Here is a 19,846-nt window from a genome sequence, read left to right as displayed (position 1 = left end):
CTCGTCCACCAGGACCGTTATCCTGTAGGTAAACAGAGGTGCCAGTAAATCACAGACAGAGCACAAGTCGGTGGTAGAATAGTTGATTAAGTGTCTCCATAACTTATAGTTATATTGCACCTCACCTCTCATCCCAAAAGATCTCCAAACACCAGACAGACTGATGTATGCGCCGTTACCCAGCCCCTATAGATGTCATTTTCTACTCCGTTGCCTCAGGGGGGTGTAATGTTTATTGCCCTTGTCATCTAGTTACCCTCAAGACTGCAGTCCTGGGTTAGACAGGAGGCAAAGAAAAAAACTTTTCACTTCCTGTCCTTTCAGGCAGCAGAAATGAGCTACCCAACAGGGACTCGGCAGCTGTCAGAGAGTAGCCTGCCCGGCCTCTTGGGATAAATTTCTTTGGTTCGTGAAATGCTGCCAATATTAGAGAATTCCATCTTTATTCTGCTAAAGTTGGCAACAGCAGAGCAGGCATGGAGGTTGAGTGGTGAGCGAGGACAAGACCTAAAGTACATGTTACCAGGGCAGAACATTTTAAGATCAGCTAGAATCATAGTCTAGGAAAGAATCATTATAGGGAAGGATAATTTACTCACAAGCTTTTAGAACTACTCGTGATAAATCTGCCCTTTAAACTTTAGCAATATATGGGCCCCTTGGAAAGAAAAAAAATTTCTGCTTTCCTCCCAGTGTTTACTCTAATTATTTGATTACGGTGCTACTTTCAAACTTATCCATATAGCTCCAATATACTTATAAAACCAACACCAATTTAAAGTAAGGCAAATTAAATTCAGTTCACTGCAATTCAATTCGGTACAAGTTAAATTCAAATAGAGCAACAAAGCCAATGTGATTCAGTTTAACAACATTAATTTAACAACAAAGCCAATGTGGTTCAGTTTAACAACATTAATTTAAAGGGAAGGATAATGTTGTTTGGCTGAAACCAAATTACCTCTCAAATGAGAACACAGTGACTGCTGCCTCGTTAGTTCAGCCTCTAGTTTGGAGTGGTTACCTACTGGGTGCGATGTGGTGACCCAAGTTTCCACCATTTCTCTCAATTTGAACTGCCATGAAACTTCTTTGTGCAGTACACTATTAATTTATCTGGCCTTACATGTTGGGGTGAACCTAATATTTATCTGCTAAGTCTACATCTGTGCCACTGGGATCCCATAGCATGATTTGATTATGTGGAGTCATTAGAACAATGCTGAAGATGGTAAAATTCAATTTTAAGACTATGATCGAAGGAAAAAAAACATAATTTAAAAAAATCCTAATAAAAATTTTTAAGACTCTTTTGAGAGTCTGTGAGAGCCATGGACCCCATATGAAAACATATGAAAATCATTAGATTTAGGCCAATAATGGGTTTTAAGCTGGAATCAATGATAAATTCTCGGGAAAAAAAAATAAAATTAGAAGATTGCAAGGCAATAAAATTCATTCCTTGTTAGAATCATGGACTCAATATGGAATCTTCTCATAGACGTGAGGGAGATTGTTAAATGTCCAAGTGTGTCTATTTGCTCTTTTTCATTTTATTAAGAGACTCCCATCTGCCCCCACTCTACAGGTGCTCTCAGGGAACTTGGCTACTCAGCCAGAGGCCACATTTTCCAGTCTCCCTTGAAGCTTGTTGTGGCCATGTGATCAGATTCTTACTACTGGAATGGGAGCAGAAGTCTGCAACTTCCACGTCACTGCCCTAAAGAGAAATTGCTTGCTTTCCACTCTCTTTCTTCCCTCTGGCTGGTGCTTGGATGTGATATTGATGAACCATGCAGCATCACACTAAGAGGATTCATTGCATCAGAGTAGAAGCAACCTGGGTCCAGGATAACCTCATAGAGCAGAGCTGTCAGTCACCCCTACTTACTTCTCTTCTGTTACATCAGAGAGACATAAACCTCTCTGTTGTTTAAATCACTATATTTTGGGTTCTTTTGTTACAGCCCTTTAATCTATACTCTAGCTGATACAGAAAGTGACAGCTTAAGATCCTGTTCCATTCATTCAACAACATACATTATCTACTTATTGTGTGCTAGGAACCAGAGAGGAAGGGATTTATTTGAGATTGCACATTGTGTATTAATGGTAGGGCATAATAGAAGTCTTCTGACTTCCAGTACAATGCAATTTCCATTTCATGCTTCCTTCTCATCTAGCTGTGTGGCTAATGCTCCAACCATTGTGATTAATTAGGGAAGCACCTGGTGTACCCAGAACTGAGTGTGGCCTTGTAGGCTTTACTCTCACATGGCTTGTTTGACTCTTGTTTGTTTACGGTTTTATTATTTAAAGGGAAAAAATCAGGATAGCCTAAAACGAATTAGGGGAATTACTAATGCAGAAGAAATGCATGTTCATCACTGCAGGACCAACCCTGTCCCCTGTGTATAGAGGGATGCACGGGGAAGCTCACAGGACCTCAGGGATATGACTTGCCAGCAATAACATTGTTAGGGGAAGGCAGAAGTTGGAGTGGACAGGCTAAGCCAATGTTTATGCAGAGGAAGAAAATAAACTGGAGTCGGGTCCGATGCCCCACCTCACCTCAGTGTTCCAAAACAGAGTGTGAGGGATGAGAAAAGAAAGTAGGGGAAAGCGTGAATGAATGTAATAGGTTCTCTCCCACTCCCCTCAAAAGTCATTATTTATTGCATCATCCTGTTTTATTTTTTTAAGGTATTATCATGATCAGACCTTTTCAACTTCATTTTTTTGTTCACCCTTTTATTGTTCCTCTTCCCTAAAACAAAGTATTTCCATGGCTGACTTGTTTACTACTGATTCTTTAGTGACCAGAACAGTTGGGCTCTCAAAAGTATTGCTGAGTAAATAAGAGAAGGAACGAATGAATGAACAGCAAATGTGACAACACAGAAAATGAGCTACATAAATCATGAAACATGTCACAGTTCTGCTTCTTCGGTGACAGTGTAAAGGTCATATATTTTTAATAAAGACAAAGAAAAACTGTGACTGCTACCTCTTAGAGGTGCTGTCATTCTAGAATAACACTCCTTCCAGCTGCCAGAATTTTCTTTGTCTTCTGCCTCCGTGGTGGCCATGAGAATGCCCCTTGCAGACCTTTCCTACAGGGAGTGAGTTTCACCGAGGGCTCCAGTAGCTGCACTTTGAGATCCATCACTGTGAGTGTGACGCCATACTTCCTACTCCCAGCCAGTAACTGGCATGGCAGGGATACTAAGGTGGACCTGTTTCTGGGAGACCTAGGACTCTGCTGACAGCCAGCGTGGGCTTGAAGACTCCCTGGGAGCTTTGGAGAGTCCCCCTTGGACTGACTGCATGGCAGTCGAGGACACTCCCACCAACCTTCCTTCCCTCTCTCCTTCACTCGGGGCCATGCTCAGATCGCAGTCTGTTGAGGCTCCCTTCCCTGTTTTCTGACTCCCTCCCTGTTTTCTCTCACTGGTGGTTCCCCTATCAAATTCTCATATATTTAATCTTGTACTGAAGTCCAGTTCTTGAAGGACTTAGACTCACACAGCCTCTATGAACAGTTCTGAGTCCTGTGTTGGTTGGAAGGCTGGCTAATCCCAAGCACCATCCAGTTTGAACCCAATGCCTGCTCTCACAGAGCCACTATCCAATTTATACCTTTCATACCCAGATCCAGCCTAAATTTGGAAACTCTAATGGAAAAGCAGAGGTATAAGGCAAACACTGTTTATTAGTCCATTCTCAAGAATACAGGCACTGACAGGAAGAGTAAATATCAGAAGAAGGATAGGAAATTGAATAGGAAAAACAAAGACAATAAGAATCTCTATTGAGTTCAGAACCTTCCTTACCACGGAGGAGGATGTCAGCTTTGACAAGCAGTAGCATGTTTATTGAATTTTTAAAGGCCCAAGTAGAGATATTAGAGAATTCAGGTGGATAGTAGCAGCTCTTGGAATGGAGGCACTTTAATATACAGCTTTGCTGGCTTCGTGTAATGACAGTAGTGGGAGGTAGATGGACGGAGCATGTCAAAAACTAAATTTCATAGTGTGTCTTGGCGAAAAACAACCAATGTGAACATTTATTCCTGAGGAATGGGTTTCCCAGTCCTTACTTGACACATTTTCTGGCAAAGACTTTTTCCCTCTTTATTAAAGGTGAAGACAATTTTATCAATTCGTAACATAACAAAAGAAAGTGTATCAGTTATCTATTGCTGTATAACAAATGACCCCAACATCTAGAGACATAAAACAACATTTTTAATCTCCCAGTTTCTGTGGTTTAGGAATCTGGCACAATTTAGCTGGTTCTCTGGCTCAGAGTCTGTTCTAGATTATAATCAGGGTATCATCTGGGCTGCTGGCATTTTGAAATTCACCTGGGGAAGGATCCACTTCCATGCGGTTGTTGGTAAGATCCAGTTCTTTGTGAGCTGCTGTACTGAGGGTCTCGGTTTCTCAATGGCTATTGGCTGGAAGTAGTTTTCATTTCCTTGTCAGGTGAAGCTCACACTGAGTGGTGTTCGAGTTCATCAGCGTGAGCAAGTGAGAAGGCCAGAAAGAGGATGCAAACACAATAGAAGTCGGCATCTTTTGTAACCTAATCTTGAAAGTGACATTCCAGCACTGTTTGCCATATTATGTTCATTAGAAGCAAGTTCCTGGATGGAGCCAACACTCAAGAGGAGGGGATGACACAGGCTGTGCATACGAAGAGGAAGGGATCGCTAGGAGCCATTTCAGAAGCTGCCTACTACGCAAAACACAGCTGACGCCTCAGTAAAAATAAACTTGACTTGAAGGCATAATAGAAGAATGACCTGGAAGAACGAGAACTGAAACTACAATTCCAAGGCTATGAACCTTTATAGGGCTTTATTGGCTTTTGCAGAGGACAGATGATTGCTTAGCATTTAAATAGTGCTAGGCAAACTTCTCCACCAAAATACTAATGACAAGTGAAACTTGTAAATGTACCAGGAGTCTCAAACAGAAAAAGTCCTTAAGTTTTATGCTTTATCACAAAAGTTGTCATGAATTTTTTGTATTCTAGGCCATAATATATGTGTTTGTTAGACTATAAAAGTGTAAAAACTGTTTACCATGGAGCAAAATAGGTTTTCAAGGCAAGGCAGCACGTGGATTTAGTTGGAAGAGCCTAATATTTCTTAGCACCAGTTCCCTTTCGATGGGTCATCTCTGCTGAGTCATCCGTGCCCACTTCCTCTGTGACATGGAGAAGTTAACGACTGTCATCTGCTCATAGGAAAAAAATGAGAGATTTTGCAATGTCTGTTTATTTTCCTTTTTTAGGCATCCAGCCTCCCTGTTCACTAATCTTTGTGTGGTCCATACACCAGCCATGTTAAACACACACTTGCTCTTCCTTTAGAAGACTCTCTCTCGCCTCAGGTTATATGAATGCGTCATTCTGTCAGCTGGGACTGTCTTTTCTTGCCTTGCCCCTTCCTTGTGATTCCTCCTTGCTCTTTTATATTCTCTCCAGGAAGTCAGGGGTGGTCTCAGAGAAACAGTGACACTTCATCTGAGTTAAGGACTGTATCTGCTCCCGTGTTCGCAGACCCCCCTCCCCAGCCCCGCCGGCGCATCTTCATTTGAGTGTTGAGACAAATAAATCTACAGTGACCATCTAATACTCACTGTTTCCTTCTCTTTATGTTAGCTGCTTACGGGCAAAGATTCTGACTTTTCTCCTTTATACCCCAGCTGTGGACTTAAAATACTCACCATTGGGCATATAGTTCAAAAAATGGCTGTCAACCAAACCAGTGGTTCTTAAACTTTTTGGTCTTAGAATCCCTTTAAGAGTTTAAAACTTATTGAGAACTCTGAAGAGCTTTTGTTTATGTGGGTTATATTTCTTGATATTTACTATGTTAGAAATGAAAACTGAATAATAAAATATACATATTAAAATTTTTATTAACTCATGTAAAAATAACAGCAAAGCCATTACATGTTAACTAAAATAATGTTTTTTAATAAGAAAATATTTTCTAAAACAAAGAACCGATTTAGTCAGAAGGATGGTATTGCTTTACATTTTTGCAAATCTCTTTCATGTCTGGCTTAATAGAAGTCATTTAGAGTCTTAGATCTGCTTCTGCGTTTAATCTTTTGTGATGTGTTGTTTTGGTTGAAGTATAGGAAGAAAATCTGGCCTTACACAGATATGTAGTTGGAAAGGGAAAAGTACTTTAATAGCCTTTTTAGGTAATCGTGGATATTTTTCTTTGCTACTGCACCAGAATTTGCTAGTTTTAATTTCTTAAAGATTGTTTGCAGTGTGGCATCTAAAACCATATCAATTAACTTTTCATACCCTATTATACTAAAATCCATTGATATATCTTGAAATTTGAATGGATCTTTTACCCATGCATGATTTTGTAACATCATGGAAAATATCAGTTCATTGAAGTTATGCATGTTTTCCAAGTATCTATACATTTTATTATATAATATAAAAAAAATCACATTTGTCAAAACCACCACTGTCTCATCAAAAAAGTCGTTAAGCATTGAGAAACTATCAAGGTCATAGTAGTAGGTACAATTTTTCCCAAAATTCTAATTTTAAAATGAAAATGTGAATTTTATTTTTGGTGACCTATACAGTGAGTTGTTTTCCTTCAAGCAACAAAGCTCATTTCATTTATTTTCTATAAAATGTCTGCCAGATTCTCAAGTTTAAATAAGTAAAATTTATTTGTCAATTGTTATGAGTTGAATTGTGTCCTCACCTCCCACCCCCCAAATTCATAGGTTAGAGCTCTAACCCCCTGTACCTCAGAATGTGACTGTGTTTGGAGAAAGGAACTTTAAAGAGCTGATTAAGTTAAAATGAGGTCGTAATTCGGTTTGACTGGCGGCTTTGTAAGAAGAGAACATTTGGACACAGACACCAAGGCACACACACACAAGGAAGAGGCCACATGAGGACAGAGCGAGGAAGTAGCTATCTGCCAGCCAAGGAGAAAGGCCTCAGGAGAAACCAACCCTGCTGATACCTTGATCGTGGACTTCCAGGCTTCCATATCTGTGAGAAAATAAATTCTATTATTACACCGCTCCGTCTGTGGTGTTTTGTTAACGGCAGTCCTAGAAAGCTAATACAGTGGCTTAGAGAGGAACAAAGACTTTTGCTGGTGAGACCAGCCAGCTCAAGAAGACTACTCAGAGAGAAGGCGAGGAAAGCACTTTGCTCTCCTCTCTCCAAACTTCCTGGGGTCCCCAGGGGCCAAAGCATCTGGAAGCCAGAAGACATGGAGTTTTACGACATGATCAAATAGGTCAGCCTCCCGGGGATGGAAAGGGTGGAGAAGGAAGGAGGGTGAATCAGGAGGTTCGAGTGGAAGCTCTCTGGACTCTCGCCATACTTTGTTTTTATCAGGTATATTTAGAACTTAGAATTTTAGTACTGGAAGGAATCTTAGAAATCTTGTTGTTTAGTAACTTGAGGTTAAATCTTCTCACTTTACAGCAAAGAGTAACTTAACATTTATTGATCATGTAAGTGCCAGGAAGTGTGCTAAGTGTTTTACATGTGTTATTATACATAATCCTTGTAACAATTTGACATAGGTACTCTTATTAGAGAAAAATAACACTTTTGAAATGTTAACAGATTATTCTCACCCATCCACTCCCCATCCCGTGTCGTCTTATGCTTTTTTGTCTTCTCTTTCCTCCATGTCTACTTCTCCCATCCAAGCAGCTGGCCCATTTTATGACCCCCAAGAAGGCAATGGGACCCCAGGTAACAGAGAAAAGAATATTTTCCTGGCTTTTGTATTTTAAAAGCCTGGGCCTTTAGAGGAACCTAAAGATCTCAAGAAAGAGATAAAATATTTAGGAGATAACTTGGTGAGTGCAAAGCATCATTTAAGAACTTCTTGGGCTTAGGTCAGGCAGGTTTAGAGGAAGCGAAAAGATTGTTGATGTTGGTGGAGCCATAGAGAGGTTTGTGCACACCAGCATGACCAAGCTCCAATTCGCAGGCAGTCTAAGAGCAATCTCTAGACTCTCTGATAGAGACAGAAAAAGAGAGGGAGAGAAAGACAGCCTTTGTGTGATAGGTCTCAGCAGGTGGCATCTTAGATGGCTTTATAGTTTTCTAGGCGCCAGTATGGCCTAGGAGCAGGTAAGTGATTCCAAGCACTTCTTCAAAAAAGTCGTGGAGAGAGTCCAAGACAAGAAGGAAGGTTGCATCCAGAGGGATCTGTGTGGCCGATGCCGTGGCTACCAACCTGGATCAAAGGATTGACATTTTTGTAGATATTGGTAGGGGCAGATGACATGGGGCGAGATGCGCCCTCCCTAAGTTAGCAGTTCGTAACCCCATCAGAACTGGATGACAACCACAAGGATCGAGGGCAGAAAATAATTGGATCAATGGAGGCAAATATCTGCCATTCCCGTACAGATGGTACTCAAGGTAGAAATTAAGCTGAGTTATAGAAAGTAAAATTGTATTTCTCCCTTACATAAATTTCTGAACTGAGATTTGTCTTTGCTACAGCTGTTTTACAGACGAGCAAACTGAAACCTTCAAAATAGCTAAGTGGCTGGGCTGAGATTCAAACACCAGAGCTCTGGTTCCTAAGTTCTGTATTGTTTTGTCTCTCAGAAGGGTAAACTCAAGGCTGGAGGTCTATTCAGTGTCCAAGGCCATATGACGATTCGAGTGAACTTAGAGATGGGACAGTATCTCTTGACTTGTCAGTCTGTGCTCTTTTCTACAACAATGGCTGTATTTAGAAAGAATGAGGAGAATTCCTACAGTGAATTCTGTTATATGTAAATTTCTACCAACTTCCCCAAAGACCATGAGAAAAACCCATTAATCAAGCCTGGGTTTTTAAATCTTGGTTTTGCACATGACTAACTCTAAAACTTGGTAAAGTGATTTAACCTTTCATCTACTTTTTATCTGTAAATGGAGCTCATATTCGTTCCCCAAACTTTAAGTGTGTGCTGTTCATAATGACTTCCTTCCAAAGACTACAGTTTGAGAAAGGCAGGGAAGAGGAATTATATAGGTGGAGAAATCTGACAGCCATTATCTCAGCCAGGTGATCACATGCAGCATCATCAATGATAAGTCAGGTTGATAAAGGGACCCTGGCTATGTTGCACTGCAAATAGCACTTGACTTCTGTGGTCTTCCTCTCCGAGACTCGTAATCCCAGTCTAATCAGAGAAAAGCACCAGATATATCTCAATTTTGATCTACAAAATACTTGAGCCGTTTTCTTTAAAACCATCAAAGTCATCAAAAACAAGGAAAGTCTGGGAGACTATCACAGCCAAGAGAAAGAGCCTAAGGAGACATGATGACTAAAGTAATACTATTTTCTGGATGGGATCCTAGAACAACCAAAAGGATATTAAGGAAAAACTAAGGAAATTTCAGCAAAATATGTATCAATATTTGGTCATTAACTATAACAATAACTATAACAAATGTAAGATATTACTATATATTGCTTCCACAGTCTAGGTATAATGAACACTACTACTAAGAACATGGGTGTACAAAAAACACTTTGAGACCCTGCTTTCAATTCTTTTAGGTGTATGCCCAGAAGTAGAATTCTAGATCATACAGTATTTCTATTTTTAAATTTTTGAGGAATCATCATCCTGTTTCCCACAGTGGCTGTACCACTTCATATTCCCACCAACAATGCACAAGAGTTCCAGTATCCCACGTCTTTGCCAACGTATGTTATTTTCTTTTTTGTTTGTTTGGTTGTTTTTATAGTAGCAGTCCTAATGGGTGTGAGGAGGTATCTCATTGTGATTTTCTTTTCCCTAATGATTAGTGGTGTTGAGCATTTTTCCATATGCTTGTTGGTTATATGTACATTTTCTTTGGAGAAATGATTATTTAATTTCTTCACCATTTTTGAATTGGGTTGTTTGTTTTTTTTGTTGTCGTTGTCCAGTGTTAGGAATTCTCTCTATATTATAGGATGTGGTGTGTGCGTGTGTGTGTGTGTGTGTGTGTAATCTCATAAGATATATGATTTGCAAATATTTTCTCCCCTACTGTGGGTTGCCTTTTTACTCCGTTAATTGTGGCTTTTGATGCACAAAATTTTAAAATTTTCATGCTAACGTCCAGTTTGTCTCTTTTTTGTTTTGTTGTCTGCGTCTTTGGTGTCATATCAAAGAAATCACTGCCAAATCCAATGTCATAAAGGTTTTGCGCTATGTTTTCTTCTAAGAGTTTTATAGTTTTTGGTCTTACATTTAGGACTTTGATCCATTTTGAGTTAATTTTCATTTATTCAAACTTAATTTTAATTATTTTTGGTAACTTATGACATATCTGTGGGTCAAGATACCAGAGTTTCAACTGCTGAGGTCAGTGGTGTCTATAAAATGGTTTTTGGCATTTGATTCTTGATTCAGATCATCAGATGCTACCTGAAATTCTTTCCTGAATTCAATCTCTATCCAGTATTCAGTGCTAGTTGTAGCCAGACTTAGCTGATCATTAGCATCACAGGAAGATGCTAAAATGTTTTTTAAATATATTTTGAGTGAGACTTAAAATGTTTTTAACATATATTTTGAGTATTCAAAATATTACGTTACAAAATATTATAACATATGAAAATATTATAATTTCAACATTTAATCAGTAGAAAAATATCAATGGAATCTTTATAATTTTTATACTCTTTGAAATCCAGTGTGTATTTTCCACTTACAAAATGTCTCGTTTTGCATTAGCTACATTTCAAGGGCTTAGTAGCCACATATGTAGTTCTGCACCATCATTTAGTAAAAGGTAACTATCTCACACACACACACACACACACACAATCATTTACTCTGATTTTTTTTTAAATGAAGAAATTTAGATGAATAAAGGAATGAATTACCTCATCCTTATTGCTCTCTCTTATTATGAATGTCTTGGAGGGCCATGCCAATTCTTAGACAGGTGTTTCTCTATTAGACACTGTGGGGTGAGTGGAGTTGCACGATGGTGTCTGGGACAGCCATGCCCAACCTGAGTTGACACCTTCCTTCTTTCGTTGAATAGATATCATTGACAGTGTTCCTTGTGCCAAGCCCTGCTAGGTGCTGGGGATACAATGGTGAGAGTGCAAAACGGATAGATCCTCTGACTTCCTGGAGTTTCTAGTCAACGCAATGGAGCTGAGTGCCCTGTAGCAGTGTACTGAGGGTGGGGTAGGTGTGGGCAATGAGGGAGTGTGTTGTCTATAAAGATTTTAAACACAATAATAAAATTGACAGATGAAGGTCTGCTTTTTGTTATCACCATGTGCCTGCAATTCCAAACCATGTCAGTGATAAAATATTCCTCTCAAGAAGACTTTTAAGCACTCAGATTCTTGCACCCCACCCCTAGCCCACTGAATCAGGATCTCCAGGGGGTTGGCTCAGGTCACTGAATGTTTTAGGAGCTCCCCAGTTGCTATGGATTGAATTATATTCCCTCCAAATTCATAGGTTGAAGCCTTAACTTCCAATATGATGCTATTTGGAGATGGGGCCTTTGGGTGATAATTAAGTTCAGAAGAAGGTATAAGAGTGAGGCCTTTAGGATGAGATTAGTGCCCGTATTAAGAAGAGATGCCAGGGAGTTTGTGAGATAGTGGCCACCTATGAGCCAAAAGGAGAGACCTCAGATTAAATCTACCTTGTCGTCACCTTGATCTTGGACTTCCTAGACTCGAGAATTGTGAGAAAATCAAGGTCTGGATGTAAGCCCTTCATCTATGGTATTTTGTTAGGGCAGCCTAAGGTGATGAAGACACCAGGTGAGTCTGAAGGTCCTCGAGGTTTGGGAACTCTTGATGTAGACCAGGAATAACCAATAGTTTTTTCTGCCATGCTGGTTGGAGAGGACTTTAAGCGCCCCCATGGAAACAAGTACTTGAATTGATTAGTGACGTTTACCAAGGATGGCAGGGTAAAAGTGTGGGGTAAGAGGGCTGGGGGAAAATATTTCCCATGTATTTGCCATCCCTGTGATTTTTTAACGTTGTAACAGCTTCTGTTCTTATTTCTTCGAGCCCTCTCCTTTTCCTTTCCAGCATCATAGTTTCGATAATTTAAGAAAATCCTCAAAGAACTTTACTGCCTTCCCCTTGACTCACACATGCTTCTTGGATTTCAAAAACATGCCGAAGAGCCAAGAGTCACTGTCTACATTTGCCCATTGGGCTTTTCCTTTTGGCTTATCTCATTTTTTTTTCCATTTCTTGTCTTCAGAGTTCTGGAACAAAGCTCTAGAGTGATTCATTAGTCATTTGTTCTAACTGCACAACAAAAAATCTCTGGCGTTAGAAAGAAAAGAAGACAATTAAAATGTAATATTATCACAATCCTCATCTTTGTCATTTATTCAGCTATTATTTTTGAGCACCTTCAGGCCGCTGGGCATTTGGGAGACAAAGATAAATAGAAGATTAAATCTCGACCTGTGGGAAGCTCCAAGTCAAACCTGAGAGTTAGATTTCTATTAGTTAATTATAGTGTGTTAAGTCGTTTAATGGGAGGTGCAGAGGAAACAGAGAGGAGAGCCCATTTCTGTCTGGAGGGGATAATGGAGGGTCTTCTGGGGTCCTCGTCATGCCCCTTCCCCCAAGGGATTCGTGAATTCATTAACTACTGAGCCCCTCTTAAGTGTCAAGCTCTGATTCAGGCATTTGGGATGCCTCAGTGAACAAAACAAAGATTCCTGCTGTAGTAGAGCTTGTAATGTAAACAAGGGGGACAAAATAGATTGAGGTATCAGATGGGGACCAACATATCCAATTTATTAGCTGGTAAGATGGTATGAGAGATTGTGGTTTGGATTGTGGCTGGGGTCAGGTGCCCCTCCTTCCCTCCCAAGCCCCCCCCTTCCCTCCCACCATCTTCAGCGGGGATGAAACCTGCCTCATTCTGCCCAGCTTCAGGACCAACCTGAAGAAGGGCGATCCTGGGCCCTGGATGTGCTTACCACAGGGAGGGAGGAGGGGCAGATTAGCCTGAAAGAGAGAGCTTTTCTTAATCTCAACATTCAGATGAACTCCTCTTTCACACTAGAAAAGTGCAGGAATTGGTGGTGGTGGTGGTGGTAGGTGGAGAGGACAGAAGCTCCTGCCTTAGGGGGTTGGAGGGAAAAAGGAGAGGAGAAGGAAGCATCCTTTACTTTAGAGCTGGAAAAAGTGCAGAGATAAGGAATTTGGCCATGAGGCATTCTTCACCACGCAGATCAAAAAAGAGGGGGGTTTCAGTTCAAAAAATAGTATATGCTGAAGCATAGGCTCTGCAAACAAAGTCCTCGTATTGTTACTTTTACTTTCATTATATAGATGAGTTAACGGCACTGGGCATCTCTCATGTTCACATCCTCTTGGACCCACTATTTATTCCAGCCATTGCTATAGCAACCAGCTTGGCATAGGTATAATCTACCAGCCAGTACCTCTCCTAGGCTGCACCTCGTTTTCCTCACTTTTTGTTTTTGGGGAGGAAAAACTTTTTCTCTGCTCTTAGGTTTTTTCCTGGAGATCTGCAAATTAAATTGACAGAGACAGATTAACAAGAGAAAAAGTATTTGCATGTGGAAGCTAACAAAAGAAGTAGCTAGCTTTTATACGCAACTTAGTAGGGGAAAGGGAAGGAGAGAAAGGCTTCTATGGGATAAATAAATAGTCTTCTTTAGGAAAGACAAATGGGTTTTTAGAAGAACAAATGGGAAATTAAAAGAAGTTTGTGATAATGTTTGTTTAGGCAAATGTGAGTGGTCTTTCTGTCTTCTTTATGGCCATGAAGAAAACCTCTCCCCAGAGAGGTTTTTGGCAGCCTCATTTCCCAGAGGTTGCTGCTTTTAACCAGACAAGGGAAACTCTGAGAAGGCTTCTTGTGTCAGCATCTGTTGATTTTCAATTGCTTTCAATTCAAAATAATCCTTATGCCGGTGGCCTGTTTTAAGGTGGCATATTCTGATTCTCTTCACTGCTTCAGTACTTCTCCGACATAGCTACATGAGAAGTCAGCAGGAATGTGTCTCGCACTGAAGTATGCATGGTGTGGAGGTGGACGATGTGTGAGTGATCAATAGAACCCATCTCGAACTGTCCCCTCTTTTGTCCCTTGGGCATTCAACATAGCCCCCAGAAGGTCCCCATACTATTGGGCCCAGTTGCCCACAGTGGTGCCTACTTCTTGTAATGGCTTTTCCTCGTTTCCTGTTGGACTTCTTTCTGCCAATCTTTTCCCCAGGTCATTTCCCAAAATACCTGCCTAAAGGCCTTTGGCCAGGCTCTGCTTTCTGGTGGAACCCAGTCTAAGACAGAAACTGTAGTTCAAAAAGCTATAGCGATGGTGCCAAGATGCTACAGATAATATATGGTAGAAGAGGAATTCATACCTGAGTTTCACTCACTTCCTGCCGTGATATCTTTCTTCTCTATATGTTTTTAGTTGTTATATCATACTCACATTCACTGTCTGAGTCCGCTAAGGCAATACCCAAAATAGACTAGGAGTGCAAAAGAATAAGATATTTTGTAAAGTTTGAAAACATGAAACTTATATCTGTCTGTTTCTTTGGAATTTTGAAAGTCATTGCCATCATTGGTTAAATTTGAAAAGTTTTTCAAAATACTGGTTTTGGAATGGTTTCCTTAAAATTATTTGATTTGGAATCTATTTCATGTGGTTTTCATAACATATAAGTGGTTTTTTTAAGACAGCGCAAGCCTGTTTGGTTTCAAACTGTTTTTTTAAATGAGACCACTCATGCAAAATATTTTTGTTGCATGTTTATACTATTTAAAAATTAAAGATTTTTTAAAATTCAAACAATTTAAAACTCTTTAGAAACCAATTTACTGAGTACCAAGATTTCTGGATTAGCTTCACACTATTTAACTTCCAAACATTTAGTCAAAATAGCTTGGATCTGAGACAGATTTCAAAGCTGTATACTTTCAAAATGGCTCCATCTAGATAATGCGCAGTGATATATGGACCATTTTATTGTCTTAAAACATTGGTTTCCCATCATATTAATATGAGCCTAAGTAATAACTTCACATTATTGCAAAATCGGCTACATATTTTTTTAATTAAAACATCTGTGCAGTGTGTAAATAGATTGAAATGTTTTCTTTATCAATAATATGGAAACTATTTTGCAAAACTTTCAACCCAGCATCCTCCTCTCCTCCCACTGGATTATGACTGTGTGGAATGCGCATCACTGGACAGAACCAACGCTTTGTGTGGATTTCCCTTGTGTTCATTCTTTTACTAGTATTATCGCTTGTAATTCTCACAACAATGCTGCGAGGTATGTACTATAATAATAGTATATATTATCTCTTTAAAAAAAGAACATTCAGGGTCAGAAAAGGTTTTAGTAACTTGCCTGTAGTCTTAAAGTTACTGAAGGGCTCAGCAGGTTTCAAGCCTCATCTGTTTGACTCCATATCTCAAGCTCTTAACCATGGTGCTTCCTGCCTCGGACCCAGTATTCATAACTTTAACTTACTGAACCACTCTCTTGTATCTGTGTACTTCCCCTCTCTCTAGTCTGTGTCAGTAGATCTCAACCAAAGAATTGCCGTGTCCCTGAAATCAGTCGCCAGATAAATTACAAGTAATTTATTATCGATAACAGATGCTGATAGGAGCTGAAGATTTGTGTTGAGATGTTAGAGTAGACTTGGGACTATCTGTAAAGTAATTTCACTCCTACACATTTCTGTTCACATGATTCTTGAATGGGGCAAGGGGAAAAAGGTACAATTAAAGAGCAAGAAATTCCATCTCGAGATGAAAATAGCATCTTTAGCACCCTCCAGGAGGAGGGTGGACCTTGGCCAAGAATCGAATATTAAATATTCTCTTTACATGTGGTTACTGTAAGCTTAGGCTGGAGCCAAGGGGGAAGCAATTTAGAAGCATGTTGCTACCTGAGGGACGGAATTTGAAAGGGAGACAGTTAAGAGTGTTGGGGGCAGATACCAGAAAAGGGACAGTAACAGAAAGGGACAGTAACAGAAAGTAATAGAAAGGACTACCTTCTTTGTTTGAGGTAGTCTCATAAATAGAGAATTATAGGGAAAAAGACAATATTTCTTCTTCTCCTTATGGGATGACTGTACTGACTCTGAAATTGATGTTTGTCTTTGGAAATATGAGTAGGTGTGTTAGATTTCAACAGTTAAGAGCTGGATGGTAAAAAGAGTTATGGGGTATGTCTCTAATTTACATTAATAGACAAATTTCAAAAGTATAACAAAGACATTCTGGACTATTTTGTGGGCATTGGAGTGCTTGAGGACAGGGTGGTGTCTTGCAGGAACTCTCCCGCATCCTGATAAATGAACTCAGCTTGGAGACACTGACTGCTGGCAGAGGGATGATGGATCCAGGAAGAAGACCAATTTTTATTGGCTAGGGTGGAGTTGCGCCAAAGGTTCTTGGAGGAGTTTATGGGAGAGAAGGTGCTTTCACAGACCTGGTGACCAAAAACCAAGACTGGGAGTGGTGGTGTGCTCACAGGTCACTCCCTGAAGGCTTTACAGGCAGGTCACTCCAGAACATCATTTATTTTCTCATGAATCATTTGGCCCTTGTACATCAGGAAAAAAAAAAATGTCCTGGCTCCCAAATTGGGCCCTAATTTAAATAATTTGTCATGGACAGATACACCCTAACTGCTGGTTAAAGTTCATCTCCCAGAATTGAACAATTTTGCCTCTCACTTGGTATAAACCTATTAAATTAACTGCAGAATTAAGATAATTATACAAATAATTTAGTCATCAAATATAGTTTTCCCTGAAAAATTCATCTGATTAAGGCAAAGGATTTTTTTTTTTCACTTGAATTTTCCCCAAACTGCTTTTGGGCTATGTTCATACAGCTATTGTCTGTGGGAGGAAATGCTTGCTACTGGGAAGGGAGGGGTGGTTGAGAGTCTTATGCAGCGGCAAAAATGATAATTTAACAAATAAAATGGTTGGCTGTATTTCTGAATTCCAGGGGAGGAGCTATTCTGATGAATATCACTCTGATTAGCCTTGATGGACCTTTGAAAGGAGAAAGGTAGGATTCCCCCCTCCTCCACTGAACTTGGAATTTGGATGGTCAAAGGTAAGTAAATCACTGTGATGATAAAATCAAAAGAATTAGGGTCTGGGAAGCTGACAGCTGGAGCAGAGTGGAGATCTCCCTAGAGAGAAAGACCCAAAGATGAAGGAGATAAGAATATATCCTAGAGGGTATTCCCCACAGCATATTTTAGGAGAGAAATGCCAAATATTAATTTTCGACAATGCATGATTGTATATATTTTTGTGTACGAAATATAGAGAATGAAGTCCAACGATATGAAAGGATCTAGGATAAATGTTAAATGTTGATTCAGGATCCAGACTGCCTTCATTTAATTAAGCTTCAGGTCCAACACTTCCTGGCTGCATGATCTCGGGCAGGCAAGTTCCTTAACCTCTTTGTGCTTCCCCAACTACAAAAGCAGGGCAGTGATGATGCTTGCCTCAGTTTTTGGAAGAAATAACTGAATTAACGCTTGTAAAGGTTTAGGGGCAGTATTTGGCCCCTAATAAGCACTTTATATAAGCATTATATTTATATTATTATTAAATATTTTAGAGATGCTTCTCTTAACCCCTATTTGTCCACCAGCTACTGCTCCATTTCTTCAGTCCCTTTATAGCAAAACTCATCAGAATATTGTTTATCTTCTCTGTCTCTAATTCCTTTCCTCACTGGTCTCTTGCACTAGTGTTTCTCAAGCTGTCTTTTTCCATTATTGTCCCCCTAAGGAATCTTTTTCGCCTTAAAAAAAAAATCTCCCATAACCCATGACATATTAATATCACAAATGTAATGTATAGTTGATTATACACTATATATTTATCTATGATTTATACATTAAAAGAGCAAGGTTTTTTCATTCCCCAAGAATCGACTTTACCTCCATCAGAAGAGATATCACTCCCACAGAGAATGCATTTCTTAAATCTACTTCAGTTTTTCTTTCTCTTCCACTGCAAAATAGTTCTTGTTCAAGGTCAGGTCACTGACCTCCATATTGCTAAATCCTTGGTCAATTCCCAGTTCCCATCTTACTGGACCTCTCACCTGCATTTGCCACAGCCAGTCACCCCCTCCTCCTTCATGCAGTTTCTTCAGCTGGCTTGTGGCACATCCCATTCTCTTGTTTTTTCCTCCTATTTACTTGTTGCTCCTTCTCAGGTCCTTGCTGGTTTCTTTCTTCTTGCCTTCCTCTTAATATTGGAGAATCCCAGGGCTCAGTGCTTGATCCTCTTCACTACCTGTACTCAGTCTCTTGGTGATCTCATCAGACATCCTGGCTTTAAGTTAATCCATGTACCAATGATTCCTTACTTTATGTCTCTACCAAAAGTCTCTCCTGGACTCCAGACTCATAACTGCTTACTTAATTTCCCCACTTGGATATTTATTTAATGGACCTCCCTCCGTTAACATATCCAAGATTCAACTTTTGAAATTCTTCCCCCAAACTGCTTTTTCCAAGGTCTTGTCCTTCTCTATTTTTCTTACACTTCGCTAATCCATTAGCAAGTTCTGATATCAAAATAAATCCAGAATGTTCCTTGGTATTTACCCAAATGAATCGGAAAAAAAAAAAAACAAAAAAAACACCTAAACGTCCATACAAAACCAGCATATGGATGATTATAGCAGCTTTATTCATAATTGCCAAAACTCGGAAGCAACCAAGATGTCCTTCAGTAGGTGAATGGGTAAGCTGTGGTACATCCAGACAATGGAACATTATTCAGCACTAAAAATAAATGAGCTATTAAACCATGAAAAAGTATGGAGGAAACTTAAGTGACTGTTACTAAGTGAGAGTAGCTAATCTGCAAAACTATATACCGTGTGATTCCAACCATATGACATTCTGGAAAAGGCAAAACTATGGAGACAGCAAAAAAAAGCCAGTGGTTGCTAGGGGTCAGGGGAGGGATGGATGAATAGTCAGAGCATAGAGGATTTTTAAGGTATCGATGCTATTATGTAAGATACCACAATAGAGGATACATGTCATTATATATTTGTTAAAACCCACAGAATATACAATACCAAGAGTGAACCCTGATGTAAACTATGGAATTTGGGAGATAATGATGTGCCAGTGTAGGCTCCTCAGTTGTAACAGGGGCACCCCTGGGGTGCAGGATGTTGACAGAGGAGGAGGCCGTATGTGTTGGGGGGACAGGGAGTATATGGACACTCTCTGTACTTTCCACTAAATTTTGCTGTGAACCTAAAATTGCTCTAAAAATAAAGTCTGAAAAAAAAAATCCAGATTCTGCTACCAGCTTGGTGGGAGCCACCATCTCACTCTCTCCTGAATAACCACAATTACCCTCTGACTGGGCTCCCTGCTTTGGCTTTGTCTCACTGCATTCTATGCCTATCCTAGTGGCCTGAGGATTCCTGCTAGAACCAGAGTCAGAGCCTGTTACTCCTTGGCTCCGCCCCCTTTGATGGCTTCCCAGCCTACTCAGAGAAAACCTGAAGTCCTGATCATGGCCTTCTAGCCCCTTGCTAATCCCTGTCCTTCTCTCCTTCTCATTCGCTCTGCTGCAACCATACTGGCCTCCTTACTGTTCCTCTAACACACCAGGCACACTCCTGCCTCACGGCCTTTGCACTGGCTCTTCCCTGTACCTGGAATGCACTTCTCCCATGTAACCTCACAACTCCCTCCTTCATCTTCTGCAAGCCTTTGCTCAGGTGCTACCTTCTCAAAGACGCCTTCCTGTCCACCAGTTAAA

The 19,846-nt window shown here is 40.0% G+C and overlaps 1 protein-coding gene across 2 annotated transcripts in view; it reads left to right on the top strand.

The window, feature by feature from the left end:
* Positions 1–19,846, top strand: part of PAMR1 (peptidase domain containing associated with muscle regeneration 1) — a 141,163-nt gene that overhangs the window by 26,325 nt on the left and 94,992 nt on the right. Inside the window, exon 3 of one of the 2 annotated variants that reach the window (XM_039867066.1) lies at positions 17,037–17,099. The gene's annotated coding sequence lies outside the window, so the exon portion shown is untranslated. Of the gene's footprint in view, positions 1–17,036; positions 17,148–19,846 lie in introns of those variants that run through there. The other variant, XM_039867062.1, reaches the window with a different exon arrangement.

This window comes from Pteropus medius, unplaced genomic scaffold (genome assembly GCF_902729225.1).
Source record: "Pteropus medius unplaced genomic scaffold, Ma_sr-lr_union100, whole genome shotgun sequence".
In the NCBI taxonomy this organism is placed as follows: domain Eukaryota; kingdom Metazoa; phylum Chordata; class Mammalia; order Chiroptera; family Pteropodidae; genus Pteropus; species Pteropus medius.
The sequence above is the reverse complement of the archived record's forward strand: the minus strand, read 5'-3'. Positions and strand labels throughout refer to the sequence as shown.